The sequence below is a fragment of the Zingiber officinale genome, chromosome 2B, assembly GCF_018446385.1.
Source record: "Zingiber officinale cultivar Zhangliang chromosome 2B, Zo_v1.1, whole genome shotgun sequence".
Classification (NCBI taxonomy): domain Eukaryota; kingdom Viridiplantae; phylum Streptophyta; class Magnoliopsida; order Zingiberales; family Zingiberaceae; genus Zingiber; species Zingiber officinale.
Genome location: NC_055989.1, coordinates 56,438,248 through 56,455,960, shown reverse-complemented (window position 1 = coordinate 56,455,960; position 17,713 = coordinate 56,438,248).

The following is a 17,713-nucleotide window of genomic DNA, read 5'->3' as shown; positions in this document are numbered from 1 at the left end:
CAATCACTATCAATTCGAATATTACAGAGTTAAGTATAAGAATTGATAGATAAAGAAAATACCGACAATAGAATTAAAACAAAACCAGCACTAAGTCGGAGAGCTTTTCGTAGCGTCGCAAGAGCACAGAGCAGCAGATCTTGGATTCTTAGTTGATATTAAGCTCCACCCTTGCCCCTTCTTTTATATGAAGCTCAGGGCGCCCCAGATCCCTTCCAGGTGCCCTGGTGAGACGTGGCAGGTCCAACTAGTGAGCTCCACGTGGCGACGCGCAATCAGGATAAAGTTTGCCTCCCGGGCGCCCGGATCCCTTCCGGGCGCCCGGACCTCCGGGCGCCCGGACCCTGTTTTCCCGCAGAATCCGTCCTGCAAGACAAACGTTAGCCCGGAGGCAAATATATATCCTGTAAAACAGATTGTTAGCACAATTAAAGTTCAACAAAGTAATAGCAAAGAGTATGACTTAGATTCCGTCTTTCCGAGACCGGAATCTAGTCACGATCTCGACTTAGATATCCGAAATGGATCTAAGCGGATCGGCGCCTAATGGTCCCTTCGGAACGCGTCCTCGCGATCACTCCCCTCCAGTGTCTTACCTTACTTACCGCCAGACGTCCGGCCCGTCGGACTTCGCCAGCTATCCGGCCACCGTCGACCTAGGACTTCGCCAGCGTCCGGTCAGCCCGTCGACCCGCTTGGACTTCTCGCCAGCTATCCGGTCAGCCCGTCGACCTAGCTGGACTTCTCGCCAAGCGTCCGGTCAGCCCGTCGACCCGCTTGGACTTCTTGCCAGCTATCCGGTCAGCCTGTCGACCTAGCTGGACTTCGTGCCAGACATCCGGTCAGCCCGTCGACCTGTCTGGACTTTTCCTGCACACTTGATCAAAGTGTCAGACAATAACACAACTAACTTAACCTATTTGTCATTCATCAAAACCTGGGTTAGACCGTTAGTGCTACCCGCACCAACACTAACATCATGTATAAATTCATAATAAGGCATCATACAATGGGTATGGCCGAAACTTACCCTAGCCTCATTTTAGGTTATTAAACAACATATAGCATGAGAACTTTGGCTTTCTACTTATCATATTTCATGTAGAGTGACATGGGCATATTTAATTTTTGTTCTAGGGTTTCTAGGGCATCTATCCCTTCATGGCCGAAACATACAATGGTCCATTTAGGTCATGGAAAAATTATACAAGCATGTGACTCAATCAACATATTATCATATTTCCATAAGAAGCATTTTTTAACATAATTGGTTTCAATTCTAAGGCCTCTAGGTCATTTAAACCCTACTTGGCCGAGACTCATCAGTGTTTAAATTTGCTTCAAATAGCCTAAAAGCATAGGAAGTCATACAAGTTTCATAGCATGTACAAAGACAAGCATAATAAACATACATGTGAATTGTGTCTTAGGCTTCCTAGGTTTCTTTCCTTTTTCTTTTATTTTTCCTCATGGCCGAAACCTACCAATCTCTAAACTAGGTTTTAAGTGGCCTAAAGCATGGAAAACCTAAGTAAGTTTCATGGCAAAAATTACTAAGAACATCATATACAAATTTGGTTCATAAACAAGCTAGGACCCTTGTGATCTTACATGTCATATATCATGTAACTAAATTCTCTATACCCTAATTAAGCATGAGAGCATTAAACAACTCTCATATCTTAATATCACAGAGGTCTTGATCATGTTAAAATTTTGTTTAAGCTTTTCTAAGCTATCCATCTTATCATGGCCGAAAATCTTAATGAAGTGTTCATGAATTTCTAGCAATATTCAACATGCAATTCTTTAACAGAACTCTATATTCTATCATATAAACATGGTTACTTAAATTTAAAGGTCTTCCTAACCCTAAGCTCTTTTCTTGGCCGAAACATATGAGTGGATTTCTTTTGGTTCCAAGTAACTTTTAAGCAAGAAAAACCAACAAAAGACCCTTAGTAATTCATGGAGGGATTCTTGTACTAGTTTGGTTAAACAATGATTTCCCTAACCTCTTTAAAATATTTTTGGCCGAAATTCTAGGGTTAGGTACTCCACTGACCAAGCATCATATAGGTATAAAAACATGAAGGAAAACCTTCCTACATAGCATAGAAAAATATCATGAAATGAGGACTTGTTTAAACCTTCTTAGATTTGAAAACTCTTCTTTGGCCGAATTTTTTCTTAAATTCTATTCTAGGTTTTCTAATCCTCATAAAATCCGAAAATCACATAAAATGCCTTGTACCACAGGTGAGGGGAAGCTTACTTCCTTCTCACTTGTGGATCTAAGGTGTGGTGATGGAAGAAGTAGCCTCTTCTTCTAGTTCCCTTCCCTTGATTCCTTGCTAAGTCCTCCTTGTATCTTAGGCTTTCTTAGGAGAAAACCTTGGCTTGGGCCGAAGATGGAGGAGAGGGGGCTGAGGTTCTCGGTGAGGGAGAGGGGAGAATGAGAGAAATGAGAGAAAATAAAATCTTCTCTTTACATACTCTCTTTTATGTTAAGGGGGAAGAGGTAGCAAACTTGGTTTTTGCTTTCCTTCTCCCTTAGCCTTTTCTTTTTTATTTTGATTTTTTTTATTTATTGGTTCTCATCATTCGTGATGGAACAAGGGGGATTGAATCCTCTTAATGTTCCTCTTTAAGTCACGGCAAAAAGAGAGAGGAAGAGGGAGAGAAAAGAAGGAAGGCAAGTTGCCTTTCTCTTGTTCTTTTCTTGTTTTCTTTTGGCTAGCTTTTACTCTCATCCTTATCATGAGTTTCCCTCCTTTGCTATCAATATATTATTCCTATCCCAACTGGTTATTACCCATTAATCTTATCATTTACATCATGAGAGGTTCAAGGTTCAATCCTTGACCATTCCCTATTTTTATTTCTTTTTATTTCTTTTTGGTTCAACATTCTACTAATATTTTTCTAAGGCAAATTCATCATTCTCATATTTATCTTAAAAGCTTAGTGGGTGTTACAGTACCCCGTACCTCATAAAAATTTCGTCCTCGAACTTTAAAATAGCTACATCAGGTGGCACTGAACTTTCGGCGGAGTGCATCGGTCACTTTGTTCGCCTTTCCTGGGTGATAAAGAATCTCGCAGTCGTAATCTTTAACTAGCTTGAGCCATCGGCGTTGCCTCATATTCAGGTCTTTTTGCGTGAAGAAATATTTCAGACTCTGATGGTCGGTATAAATCTTACACTGAGCTCCATATAAATAATGTCTCCATATTTTGAGAGCGAAGACCACGGCTGCTAGTTCTAAGTCGTGAATGGGATAATTCTTCTCATGCTCTTTAAGTTGTCTAGAAGCGTAGGCAATGACTTTGCCATCTTGCATGAGTACAGCTCCAAGTCCTGTGATGGAAGCATCGCTGTACATATCGAAGCCTCTGTTGGTTTCCGGGAGAGTAAGAATCGGAGCACTGGTCAGTCTCCTTTTTAATTCCGCGAAACTCTTCTCGCAAGCTTCTGTCCATTCATACTTTGTATTTTTCTTGGTGAGGGTTGTCATAGGGGCTGCGATTTTGGGGAAATTCTCTACGAATTTCCTATAATAACCTGCTAGCCCGAGAAAACTCCTGACTTCGCTGGCATTCCTTGGTCTGTTCCAGTTATTTACAGCTTCGATTTTGCTTGGATCCACCATAAACTCCATCTTTGGAGATGACATGACCTAGGAATATTACCCGGTCAAGCCAAAACTCGCATTTGGAGAATTTTGCATATAGTTGTTTCTCTTGAAGGATCTGTAGTACAATATTCAGGTGTTCAGCATGTTCTTCTGGGGTTCTCGAGTAGATAAGTATATCATCAATGAAGACGATTACAAATTTATCAAGATATGCCGTAAATACTCGATTCATCAGGTCCATAAATACTGCAGGAGCGTTGGTTACTCTGAAAGGCATAACTATGAACTCATAGTGTCCATATCAGGTTCGAAATGCTGTTTTTGGTATATCATCTGGTTTCACCTTCACTTGATGATAACCGGATCGTAGGTCTATCTTTGAGAAAACGGTCGCACCCTTCAGTTGATCGAACAGGTCATCGATCCGTGGGAGTGGGTACCGGTTCTTGATCGTCACATTATTCAGCGCTCGGTAGTCTATACACATTCGCATAGACCCATCCTTCTTCTTTACGAACAACACTGGAGCTCCCCATGGAGAGTGACTAGGACGAATAAGTCCCTTGTCGAGTAATTCGGATAACTGTTCCTGAAGCTCCTGTAATTCAGCCGGAGCCGTACGATAAGGTGCCTTTGAGATCGGCTGAGTACCAGGAATCAATTTGATCTTGAATTCTATCTCTCTGTCAGGGGCCAACCCTGGTAGTTCATTAGGAAATACTTTTGGATAGTTGCATACTACCCTGACATCCTCTAGCTTCGGGTCTTTGACTTGATTGGTATCAACCACGTGCGCTAGAAACCCCATACATCCTTTATCTAACATCCTTTGTGCTTTAATAGATGACAATAACTTCTCCGTTCCTTTCGGTTCCCCGTAAAACTCAAACTCTGGTTCATTTTTGGGTCGGAAAATCACTTTCCTTTTGCGGCACTCGATTGAAGCGCCGTATTTGCTAAGGAAATCCATGCCCAATATTATGTCATAATCCTGCATATCAAGTACTATCAGGTTGTAGTAGAGTTCTCGGTTTGCGATCCGAATGAGTACTGCTTGCAGCATATGGTCCGATGCATAATCTCCCCGGATGGTAAGGTTGTTAAAAATGTGTCCTCTAGAGTTCGGAGTGGTATATCTAGCTTCTTCATAAAAGGTGTTAAGACGAACGAGTGTGTTGCCCCGGTATCAAATAATACTATAGCATACTGATTGTAAATAAGTAGCTGACCTGTGACAACAGTAGAGGCATTCGCCACGTCCTCCTTGGTAAGAGAGTAGACTCTGGCGTTCGTCATAGTGGGAGGGGCCTCCAATCTTCCTTGGCTGATTGAAGTCCCTTCTATGGCAGTATGCATCTGGCGCAGCTGTGCAGGGGTACTCATATTCTGGTTGTTCTGCAGAGGTAGTGCCTGAGACTGAGTAGGGCAATTTCTTACCAAATGACCTTCCTTTCCGCAGTTGTAGCACTTTCTGGTACTTAGGAGACATACTCCCGAATGCATCTTTCCACATGTGGCACACTGAGGGTACTTGGTTTGCTTATTGGCCGGACCACCTTTTGTGTTGTTCCACTGTTTCCTCTTTCCACCTGAGTTTCCTTTCCAATCGGTTCTGGTATTGTGCGATTTTTGTCCTCCGGTCAGGGCTTGGTTCTTGCCCTTGTTCATTGCTTTCTGGTAGTGCTCGGTAATCAGGGCACTGCTGACTAGCTCCTCTGCAGTCTGCGGTCTATTAACTCCGCCGGCTACATTTAGAGCGATCTCGGGTCGGAGCATCTTTAACATTAACCGGACCCTTTCTTTTTCAGTACTGATCAGTTCTGGGCACAGACGTGCTAGGCGGTTAAACTTCTTGACGGCTTCGTTAACTGACAGATCACCTTGCCGGAACTCAGTGAACTCGTCATAGTGCTTGTTGGTCACTTGCATATGGAAGAATTCTTCTAAGAACTCTGTCTCAAAATCTGTCCACTGCATCTGGTTTATTTGTCTTTTCACTTTTACTCGGTCCCACCACATCCGGGCATCTCCGGTAAGGCAGAACGACGCGCATTTAACCTTCTCGTGTTCAGGCCAGTCCAGTAGTTCCATTATGCTCTCCACGGTCTTAAGCTAGGCTTGTGCATCCCATGGTTCGCAGTTTCCCGAGAATGCTTTCGGCTTAAGCCTTTGCCACTGAATCAGATAGGCCTCTTGTCGGACTATCGGAATAGGGGCTGCCGGGGGTATGTATTCTGATTTGCCGGTGGGGTAACCGGGTTGCCTTGCTGACCCATTAAGGTAGTGATCAGCTGCTGTTGTTCTGTGATCTGATGCTGGAGGTCTGCGACTACCTGTGTCAGGTCTGGTGGAGTCACTGTCCCCTCGGTTCGGGCATTGCGTGTCCTAACCATGTTGATCTAAATAATGACAAATAGACTAGTGTAAGTGGTTATCGTTTTTTTTTTTAGCCAATCTAACGTACTGTTTTGTTTGTTTCTATCCATTTGTGAGATTGTTCTGGTATTATTCCTAACCTACCAAGATGCAATCCTAGTCTAAGACTATGACTAAAAATAAAGAATAAGGTAGCAACCAGGCATCATAAATAAAGCAAAGAAATAAATAGCAAGCAAATAATGTGACACAAGCAATAAAGCAAATAAAGCATAAGTATATAACAAGAAATTTAAGCGTAAGCAATATAAAAAATTCAAAGAATAAATTAAGCAAATAATATAACACAAGAAAATAAGCATGAGCAAATAAAATTAAGCATAAACATTCTTACTTGGAGCCGCAGGTCGGAGGCTTGATGTGTGTGTAGTGAGCTGGCAAAAACTTTGGCTCTGATACCAACCTGTAACGCCCACCCTCCCTGCTAACTCTAAGGGACGGGGCTACGATACTCCATGTACAAATTTTTCTTTTTAAAACAGCGGAAGACTTAAAATAATTTTCTTAGTTTAATAAAAACTTTTCTTTTGTTTTTCTTTTCATCAAATCTGAACTACACTATCATGGCATCAATAACATGATATCAAAATTAGTAGAAACATAACATTAAGTCACACATACGGTACTACAATTCATGATACCAAAGCATAGTTCTTTAAAAGTTTTTAAAGCAGGTTCTTATTTGGTTGCCTAGCCACTGCCACACACATCTCCTTGCCTCTCCTGCTGCTCCTTTAGCTCATCCATCTTTTTCCTTTATCTGTGGTACAAGGAAAGTAAGCTATGAGCACTCATGGCTCAGTAAGTTCCTTTCCTACTCACTAAAACCAAAAATCATCACATGATCAAAGAATGTCTCAACATAACATGATCTCAACTAGTCATGGCATAACATATCATACTCTTTAAGCATATCATGCAACATAACAAAATCATAACTAGTCATGGCATATCATCTCTTAAAGCATAGCATGAAACATAACATAATCATATCTAATCATGGCATATCATAGTATCATCATAAGGTGGCATGGCATATCAAGCTCTTAAAGCATCGCATGAAACATAATAAAATCATAACTAGTCATGACATATCATCTCTTAAAGCATAGCATGAAACATAACATAATCATATCTAATCATGGCATATCATAGTATCATCATAAGGTGGTATGGCATATCAAGCTCTTAAAGCATAGCATGAAATATAACATAATCGTATCTAATCATGGCATATCATAAATCATAGCATCATCACAACATGATCAAAAGGTATATGCAATATGATTTTGAAAACATGTATCCGAAAAACATGAGTATGTCTCATGATCTTTAAAACCATTTCTTCTTACATATATACTTGAACATAATATCAACATAATCAGGGCCCCGGCTTGTACCACACATAGATAAATCACGTAGATATGCGCGCTTCCTAAGTATATCCAAGGTAGCAAGTCTTGAATCATACTAGGAACTGGGTCCGGATCACACAGCCATAGACTTAGGGGTGTACTAAGGAGCCCATCCCTTTGTTTTTACTAGCCTGGATCACACAGCCAAAGGCCTAGGGGCTGATTAGGAGCCCACCCTTGGTACAAGCCTTACAAAGTAAAGTAGCATGTATAAAAATGCATCATTTAGTCACATAGCATATCATAGAAGTATGCATCACTTAGGCATACGTTATGTCATAAAAGTATCCATCACTTAGGCATACATCATATCATAAATAGTATGCATCACTTAGGCATACGTCATGTCATAAAAAGTATGCATCACTTAGGCATACATCATGTCATAAAAAGTATGCATCACTTAGGCATACATCATGTCATAAAAGCATGCATATTTTCACCACATAGCATATCATGAGAGCATGCATATTTTAGGCACATAGAATATCATCAAAGCATGCATATTTCTATCCACATAGCATATCATGAAAGCTTGCATATTTTAAGCACATAGCATATCATCCAAGCATGCATATTTCTATCCACCTAGCATATCATGAAAGCATGCATATTTTAAGCACATAGCATATCATCAAAGCATGCGTATTTCTATCCACATAGCATATCATGAAAGCATGCATATTTTAAGCACATAGCATATCATCAAAGCATGCATATTTCTATCCACATAGCATATCATGGAAAGTATAAATCACAAGCATACATGTTTAAGCATAAGGGTGTATCCTGTGATTATACTATCATAAGAAACATGGTAACATAGTTAGCTTGGGTTCTAAGCTTCCTAATCCCTTGGGTTCTTATCATGGCCGAACCCCCCCATAGATCTCAATTTAGGTAAAAACAACCTCCAAGCATGTGGAATCTAAATTATCATCACATCCATTTCATAGGAAGCATTATAAGCATGATTAACTTGGTTTCTAAGTTCTCCAAGTCCCTAAACTTTATGTGGCCGAACCCTATCAGGTGTGAAACAAGGTCCCAAATGTCATGAAAGTATGGAAACCTTAAACCGTATTTATAGCATTTTTTTCCAAGTAACATAGTAAGCATATTTGAGCTAGTTCCTAAGTTCTTCAAGCCCTTAACATATGTCATGGCCGAAATTTAACAAGTATTCATTAGGGCTAAAAGCAAGCATACAAGCATGTGAACTTGAACTAACATCATGTAAAAATTCATAATAAGGCATCATACAATGGGTATGGCCGAAACTTACCGTAGCCTCATTTTAGGTCATTAAACAACATATAGCATGAGAACTTTGGCTTTCTACTTATCATATTTCATGTAGAGTGACATGGGCATATTTAATTTTTGTTCTAGGGTTTCTAGGGCATCTATCCCTTCATGGCTGAAACATACAATGGTCCATTTAGGTCATGGAAAAATTATACAAGCATGTGACTCAATCAACATATTATCATATTTCCATAAGAAGCATTTTTTAACACAATTGGTTTCAATTCTAAGGCCTCTAGGTCATTTAAACCCTACTTGGCCGAGACTCATCAGTGTTTAAATTTGCTTCAAATAGCCTAAAAGCATAGGAAGTCATACAAGTTTCATAGCATGTACAAAGACAAGCATAATAAACATACATGTGAATTGTGTCTTAGGCTTCCTAGGTTTCTTTCCTTTTTCTTTTATTTTTCCTCATGGCCGAAACCTACCAATCTCTAAACTAGGTTTTAAGTGGCCTAAAGCATGGAAAACCTAAGTAAGTTTCATGGCAAAAATTACTAAGAACATCATATACAAATTTGGTTCATAAACAAGCTAGGACGCTTGTGCATATATCATGTAACTAAATTCTCTATACCCTAATTAAGCATGAGAGCATTAAACAACTTTCATATCTTAATATCACAGAGGTCTTGAGCATGTTAAAATTTTGTTTAAGCTTTTCTAAGCTATCCATCTTATCATGGCCGAAAATCTTAATGAAGAGTTCATGAATTTCTAGCAATATTCAACATGCAATTCTTTAACAGAACTCTATATTCTATCATATAAACATGGTTACTTAAATTTAAAGGTCTTCCTAACCCTAAGCTCTTTTCTTGGCCGAAACATATGAGTGGATTTCTTTTGGTTCCAAGTTACTTTTAAGCAAGAAAAACCAACAAAAGACCCTTAGTAATTCATGGAGGGAATCTTGTACTAGTTTGGTTAAACAATGATTTCCCTAACCTCTTTAAAATATTTTTGGCCGAAATTCTAGGGTTAGGTACTCCTCTGACCAAGCATCATATAGGTATAAAAACATGAAGGAAAACCTTCCTACATAGCATAGAAAAATATCATGAAATGAGGACTTGTTTAAACCTTCCTAGATTTGAAAACTCTTCTTTGGCCGAATTTTTTCTTAAATTCTATTCTAGGTTTTCTAATCCTCATAAAATCCGAAAAGCACATAAAACGCCTTGTACCACTGGTGAGGGGAAGCTTACTTCGTTTTCTCTTGTGAATCTAAGGTGTGGTGATGGAAGAAGTAGCCTCTTCTTCTAGTTCCCTTCCCTTGATTCCTTGCTAAGTCCTCCTTGTATCTTAGGCTTTCTTAGGAGAAAACCTTGGCTTGGGCCGAAGATGGAGGAGAGGGGGCTGAGGTTCTCGGTGAGGGAGAGGGGAGAATGAGAGAAATGAGAGAAAATAAAATCTTCTCTTTACATACTCTCTTTTATGTTAAGGGGGAAGAGGTAGCAAACTTGGTTTTTGCTTTCCTTCTCCCTTAGCCCTTTTTTTTCATTTTTTTATTTTTATTTTATTTATTTATTTGTTCTCATCATTCATGATGAAACAAGGGGGAATGAATCCCCTTAATGTTCCTCTTTAAGTCACGGCAAAAAGAGAGAGGAAGAGGGAGAGAAAAGAAGGAAGGCAAGTTGTCTTTCTCTTGTTCTTTTCTTGTTTTCTTTTGGCTAGCTTTTACTCTCATCCTTATCATGAGTTTCCCTCCTTTGCTATCAATATATTATTCCTATCCCAACTGGTTATTACCCATTAATCTTATCATTTACATCATGAGAGGTTCAAGGTTCAATCCTTGACCATTCCCTATTTTTATTTCTTTTTATTTCTTTTTGGTTCAGCATTCTACTAATATTTTTCTAAGGCAAATTCATCATTCTCATATTTATCTTAAAATCTTAGTGGGTGTTACAGTACCCCATACCTCATAAAAAGTTCGTCCTCGAACTTTAAAATAGCTACATCAGGTGGCACTGAACTTTCGGCTGAGTGCATCGGCCACTTTGTTCGCCTTTCCTGGGTGATAAAGAATCTCGCAGTCGTAATCTTTAACTAGCTCGAGCCATCGGCGTTGCCTCATATTCAAGTCTTTTTGCGTGAAGAAATATTTCAGACTCTGATGGTCGGTATAAATCTTACACTGAGCTCCATATAAATAATGTCTCCATATTTTGAGAGCGAAGACCACGACTGCTAGTTCTAAGTCGTGAATGGGATAATTCTTCTCATGCTCTTTAAGTTGTCTAGAAGCGTAGACAATGACTTTGCCATCTTGCATGAGTACAGCTCCAAGTCCTGTGATGGAAGCATCACTGTACATATCGAAGCCTCTGTTGGTTTCCGGGAGAGTAAGAATCGGAGCACTGGTCAGTCTCCTTTTTAATTCCACGAAACTCTTCTCGCAAGCTTCTGTCCATTCATACTTTGTATTTTTCTTGGTGAGGGTTGTCATAGGGGCTGCGATTTTGGAGAAATTCTCTACGAATTTCCTGTAATAACCTGCTAGCCCGAGAAAACTCCTGACTTCGCTGGCATTCCTTGGTCTGTTCCAGTTATTTACAGCTTCGATTTTGCTTGGATCCACCATAACTCCATCTTTGGAGATGACATGACCTAGGAATATTACCCGGTCAAGCCAAAACTCGCATTTGGAGAATTTTGCATATAGTTGTTTCTCTTGAAGGATCTGTAGTACAGTATTCAGGTGTTCAGCATGTTCTTCTGGGGTTCTCGAGTAGATAAGTATATCATCAATGAAGACGATTACAAATTTAACAAGGTTTGTTGTAAATACTTGGTTTGATTTAAACTTGGTTTGGTTTAACAAGGTTATAGAAAGGGAGATTTTTTTTAACAAGAATTCTGTTATTTTTCTTTGTTTGTAACCGACGGTAAAGGTTATAAAAGGAGTAGGTGGTGGCCCCTAAAACCTAATTTTTCTAATTTTCTCTCTTCTCCTCCTTGTGGTTGGCGCCCCTCCCTTTCCTCCTCACCTAGGGCCGACGCCCCTCCCCTTCTCCCTTGCTAAGAGCTGGTGGCCCCTCTCCTTGCTAGGGTCGACGACCCCCTCCTTGCTAAGGCCGGCACCCCCTCTTCTACTCCTTGGTGGGTGGCGGCTTGGAGAAGAGGAAGAAGTGGAAGAAGTGGAAGAAGAAGAGAAGGTGCCCCATCCTAGAGCCTCCTTTTATAGCCGGTGGTTTAGTAACCGAGAAGAGAAGGAGGGTGGTGTTGTCAAGGTAGATCGTTGCCAACATGACGTCCAAGAAGAGGAGAGGAATACGACAGAAGATCAAGAGGTCTTTAGCTACAAAGGAAAGGTACAACTAGTTCTTTAATTCCGCTACGTAATTAGTTAGTTTTTCTGTGTATCATTTTTGGAATACCAACACAAGAGGCCAGCGATCTTGTACTTCGATCAAGGTATACTTTGATCATTCAAGAACTTGCTCAAACACATGTTTGATCGAACATTCGGGTCGTATCGGAAAAGTTCTATTCTTGTATAAATTTTTTTGTACAGGGAAATTGAAACAGAACGGAATTCTAGCACCTTCAAGTCGTATCAGAGCAAGTTTTCTAATTTTGTGTGATTGGTTTTCAGTTAAATTATGCACTGATTATATATAAGTTTAGGCTAGATAATAGTAGGATGTGCAAGATAGATTAACTCTGTGGTTGCAGGCATCCTAGATCCAACTATTATGGCTTTGTGTGTTTGTGTATGATTTGAACCCTCGGGCATGTCGAGGTTGTTTGTGTGTGTATGATTTTAATAATTAAATATAGTCGGTTGTCGTATTATTTTTGACATTTTGTGTTATCTAGATTACATGTAAATTCCTTTGTGGAATATAGGATCGATAAATGTAAATTTTACTTTTTTATTTTGTGTCTTGTATCCTTGCTATACGTGGTGCTATTTTGAGGACCGAAGGTGCGACGAAGAAGGAAGCAAGATAGACGCGACGGCTTGATCCATTGGCGACACATTGACAACATATTGGAGGACAACGATGGATGAGGCGCATATTGGAGGACAACGTTGGATGATGCCATAATAGTTGGAAATTTAATTTTCATATTTATTGCCTTTATATGCTATTTTTATGTGCTGTGATGCTATGTGTTGTGATGTGTGTGGATCTTAAAATTCCTCAATTTAAATAACTAAGTGGGAGAGAGATTATTTAAATAAATTCCACGGTCTCCATTACTGGATTGTAAGTGTTGCATTCATGTTAGTTAGAGCCCTAGAGCCAATCATTTGATGATTGTATGGACTCATGTATATCATATTCTTGTATATTAATAAAGGCATTTGTTTGGTTATTATACTTATTTGTATTAGTGCCAAATAGACTAAGTATAATAGCGTCCTTGAGTAGAAGGTTCATACCTATATCAATCGATTAGTTGAATCGATAGTGAGATGATATAGGGAACACTACTCTAAATCATTCCTAGTCGAGTATTAACATTCAGGGACAATGTTAATACAATAAGACTAGCATGTAGGTCAGCTCGATAACTTGATCTCACAAGTCATGGATATAGAGATATCAAGCTGACACATGGGTATGCATTAGAGAATGTATACTGAATGACCCGCCATGAGAAAGTATCATGGATCGTTATATGAGTGTCATATACTTTCTCATGTGGCTATTAGTATGACTATTAGTCCTTAGACCTGAAGTCACCATGGATCCCTACATAAGGAGTTATGTACTTTAGTTTCGTCAAACGTCACCCGTAACTGGGTGGACTATAAAGTTGATTACTGGGTATGTAACGAATTATGCAGAGGGATGTGAGTGATGTAGATGGGATCTATCCCTCCCATATGACGGGAGCGACATCGCTATTCTTGATAGAGTGAGACCACTAAGCGCATGACCATGCCCAAATGAGTCAACATTAGATGTTGAGCTCATTTGATCGAGTGAGTCTACTTGGAGTTCAAGATTTAGATTGATTAGAGGATGACACGGTCTATGCCTCACATTGATCAATCTAGATGTCTAGGATAGAAGGACACTTGTCATTATTTTGTGAGTAGTCACAATTGGTAGTCACAAGGTGATGTCGGATCTCGACATTCTTGTAACTTGGGTAGTAATGATGTGTTGCTAGATACCGCTCATTACTTATGCTCCTAAATGGTTTTAGGGCATTGCCAACGTTACAAGAACCTATAGGGTCACACACTTAGGACAATTAGGTGGAGATTAGGTTCATATGATGAACCAAGAGGATTAGATTCATTTGATGAATCAAATTGGATTAAGAGTAATCCTAATTGGGCTAACTTGAGTTCGACTCAAGTTGATTCATGTGTTAAATGAGTCTAATTTAGATTTTGACTCATTGAATCAATTTAATTTAATGAATTAGATTCATTATATTAAGTTGGCTCGAATCAAATGGTTGGATTAGATCCACCATGGTAGAGATTGAGTCAAGTTTGACTTGACTTGAGAAGGAAGACCAAAGGTCAATTTTGACTTGACCTTTTGCCACCTCATTGGTGAGTTGGCATTAGGTGGACCAATAATGATGTTCCACATCATCATGGGTGCCACCTCATGGAAGTTACAAAGCCACTCTCTTAATGGTTTCATATTAATTGCAATTAATGCAATTAATGTGATTTTTGAAAGTGGCCGGCCACTTTGTTTTGGGTGAGAAATTGATTTTTCATTCACTTGTGTGCATCTTCTTCCTTCTCCTTCTCAAGCTCTCCCTCTCCCTCTCCTCCCTTGGCCGAACCACATAGGTGCTAGCACACCTTGGTTTTTGGTCATCTCCATCTAGTGTGTCCGTGTGGATACTTCTAGAGGACCGGCGCTTGACGGTCTTGAGATCCGGCATCATTTGGACGAGCGGGAACGCGAAGGGCATCGCATCAAAGGTATAAAGTGTTTTCCTCGTAGATCTAAGTAGTAGATCAGTTCATGAACTCGTACAAGAAATAGTTTTTTGAATTTTGTATACGAATCTTTGCACGGATCTACGGCTTTGGGTCCTTTCAGGGTTTCCGCGACGCGAAAAAGCGGTTTTCGTGGCCCGAAAAACCCAACAGTGGTATCAGAGCCACGTGCAAAGACTTGTACGAGTTAGTTTTTGGTTTTTGGAAAACAAAAAGCTTCTGTGATTTTCTGTAAAAATTCAATTTTTATGTTTTTATGGGTAATTTTTCCTTATAGGCGAAGCACAAGTGTCTCGGCACTTGTAGGCTTCGGCTATCGGGAAGATTTTTCCCAAACGGCTTCGTTTCAACCCAAAATCTTTTGGGACAGCGGACTCGGGTGCCTTTAGATCACAACGGAGCAACTCACGATGGTTAGATCGTGGGTAGGGGCGCTGCCCCTAACCCCGCAAGGGGATTTGCTCTGCGATCGCACCCAAAATCGCTAAAAACGAACCCGTCGGGAAGATTTTTCCGAAACGGTAATGTCTCGGCCCAAATCGTTTTGGGACAGCGGGTTTGGGCACTGTTGGATCGCAATGGGACCCTCACGATGGTTAGATCGCGGGTAGGGGCGCTGCCCCTGGCCCCGCAAGGGGATCCGTTCCGCGATTGCGCCCGAAACCGCTAACCGGGACCGCCGGGAAATTTTACTTGTAAAATTGTAAAAAAAATTATTTTAAAATTACAGAAAATAAAAAAATATATAATTTTGAATTATATATTAATTTTGTGATAGTCATGGCCCAAAACCCAATATGATTGGTTGTGTTGTAATTCATAATACGGCCTGCGTGCCGTGATGTGTTTTCGCGTGTTGTATTTATTTTATTATTCGCGACCTGCGCGTCGTGCCTCGTCTTTTATTCTTGTTGTAAATTAGATTTAGACTCGAATGTAACTCGAGTTTCAAATTGTAATGTACAAATTGGAGCGGTGGAGGGTCCACACGAGACGGAGTTCCGAGGCGGGCACGAGCAACACAAGGTGGTCAAAGGGAGGAGCTTGGAGAAGCTGTTGACCCTAGGTTGACCATTCGATCTTCTCATTGGCTTGAGAAGATCGTAGTAGGGGCATGACTAAATCACAAATAGATTAATTAATTAATTATTATGTATCTGATGCATGTTTAATATTTAATTAATTAATTAGTGCCTTAACGATTAGATTAGATCTAAGTCGTGCACATGATGCACCCTTGCGATTAGATTAGATCTAAGTCGTGCACAAGATGCATTCTTCTCGATTAGATTAGATCTAGATCGAACCAACTCTAAAATGCCTAACCGTGCCGTGATACCTATCACTACCTCGATCACATGTATTGTTGAATCTGCCAAAGCAGAGCAATACATATTATCTTGGTAGGGTACGGAGGGACAATCTTGGTCCCGCCTATCAACGCATGGATGAATAACAAACTCAATTAGATTGAGTATTTCTAGTTACTCGGTTGGATCGAGTCAACTATAGGCATTCTTCCAAAGGTTGGAAAGGTAGGACAAAATCACATTTATATTAATTCTCGGGCGTATTAGCCAAAGCTAACTCGAGTTTTAATATAAATACGGATTTTATTCTATAAACAAGAGTTGCATAGAGATGTAATTGGTAATCGTTACCTACCGATCATACTAAGCCTTGGGCGTATTAGCCAAAGCTAACTCAAGGGTTAGTATGATGTGGATCTTGTCCCACAAGAATTATGGAATTCAGTGGGAGCATCATTTAATTAAAAGGCCTAATTAAATGGTTTTTAAAGAATATGATATTTATTTCTGCAAATTTTCTGTTGTAGATAACCATGACGTCGAACACGAATTCCTTCTCCCTGCGATCTGTCCTTGAGAAGGACAAGCTCAACGGAGCGAATTTCTTGGACTGGTACAGGAACTTGAGAATAGTTCTCACCCAGGAGCGTAAGCTGTACGTTCTAGAGCAACCCATTCCGGAGGCTCCTCCTGCCAATGCCCCGCGAGCCGACAAAGATGCTTACAAGAAGCATCAAGACGACGCATTAGATGTGTCCTGTCTAATGCTCGCGACCATGAACTCAGAGCTTCAGAAGCAACATGAGTTGATGGGCGCTTTTGATATGGTTGAGCATCTTCGCCAATTATATCAGGGACAAGCGAGGCATGAGAGATTTGAGATCTCGAAGGCACTGTTTCAGTGCAAGATGTCAGACGGGGCTCCTGTAGGTCCTTATGTACTCAAGATGATTGGGTACATAGAGAACCTACAAAGACTGGGGTTCCCACTTGGCCAAGAGTTGGCCACTGACTTGATCTTGCAGTCCTTGCCGGATAGCTATAGTCAATTCGTTCTCAACTATAACATGAACGAGATTGACAAGCCACTGCCCGAGCTACTTAGTATGTTACGAACTGCTGAGATTAACCTTAAGAAGGTTAAGCCCATTCTGATGGTCCAGAAGCACAAGGGCAAGGGCAAGCCCAAAGGTAAGGGAAAGTCCCAAACCAAGGGCAAAGGCAAGGCACTGAAGCCTAAAGGAGGGGTCGCCAAGGATGCTACCTGCTTCCACTGCGGTCAGACCGAGCACTGGAAGAGGAACTGCAAGGTATACTTGGAAGATCTTAAGAAGAAGCGAAGTGAGACTTCCACTTCAGGTATATATGTCATAGAAGTCAATCTATCTATTTCTACATCATGGGTATTAGATACTGGATGTGCTTCTCACATTTGTACTGATGTGCAGGCGCTGAGAAATAGCAGAGCATTGGCAAAGGGCGAGGTGGACCTACGAGTAGGCAATGGAGCACGGGTTGCTGCTGTTGCTGTAGGAACTTATCAGCTATCTCTGCCCTCTAGGCTTGTACTAGATTTAGATGATTGTTGTTATGTGCCTGCTCTTACTAAGAACATAGTTTCAGTTTCTTGTTTAGACAAGAAAGGATACTCTTTTATAATAAAAGACA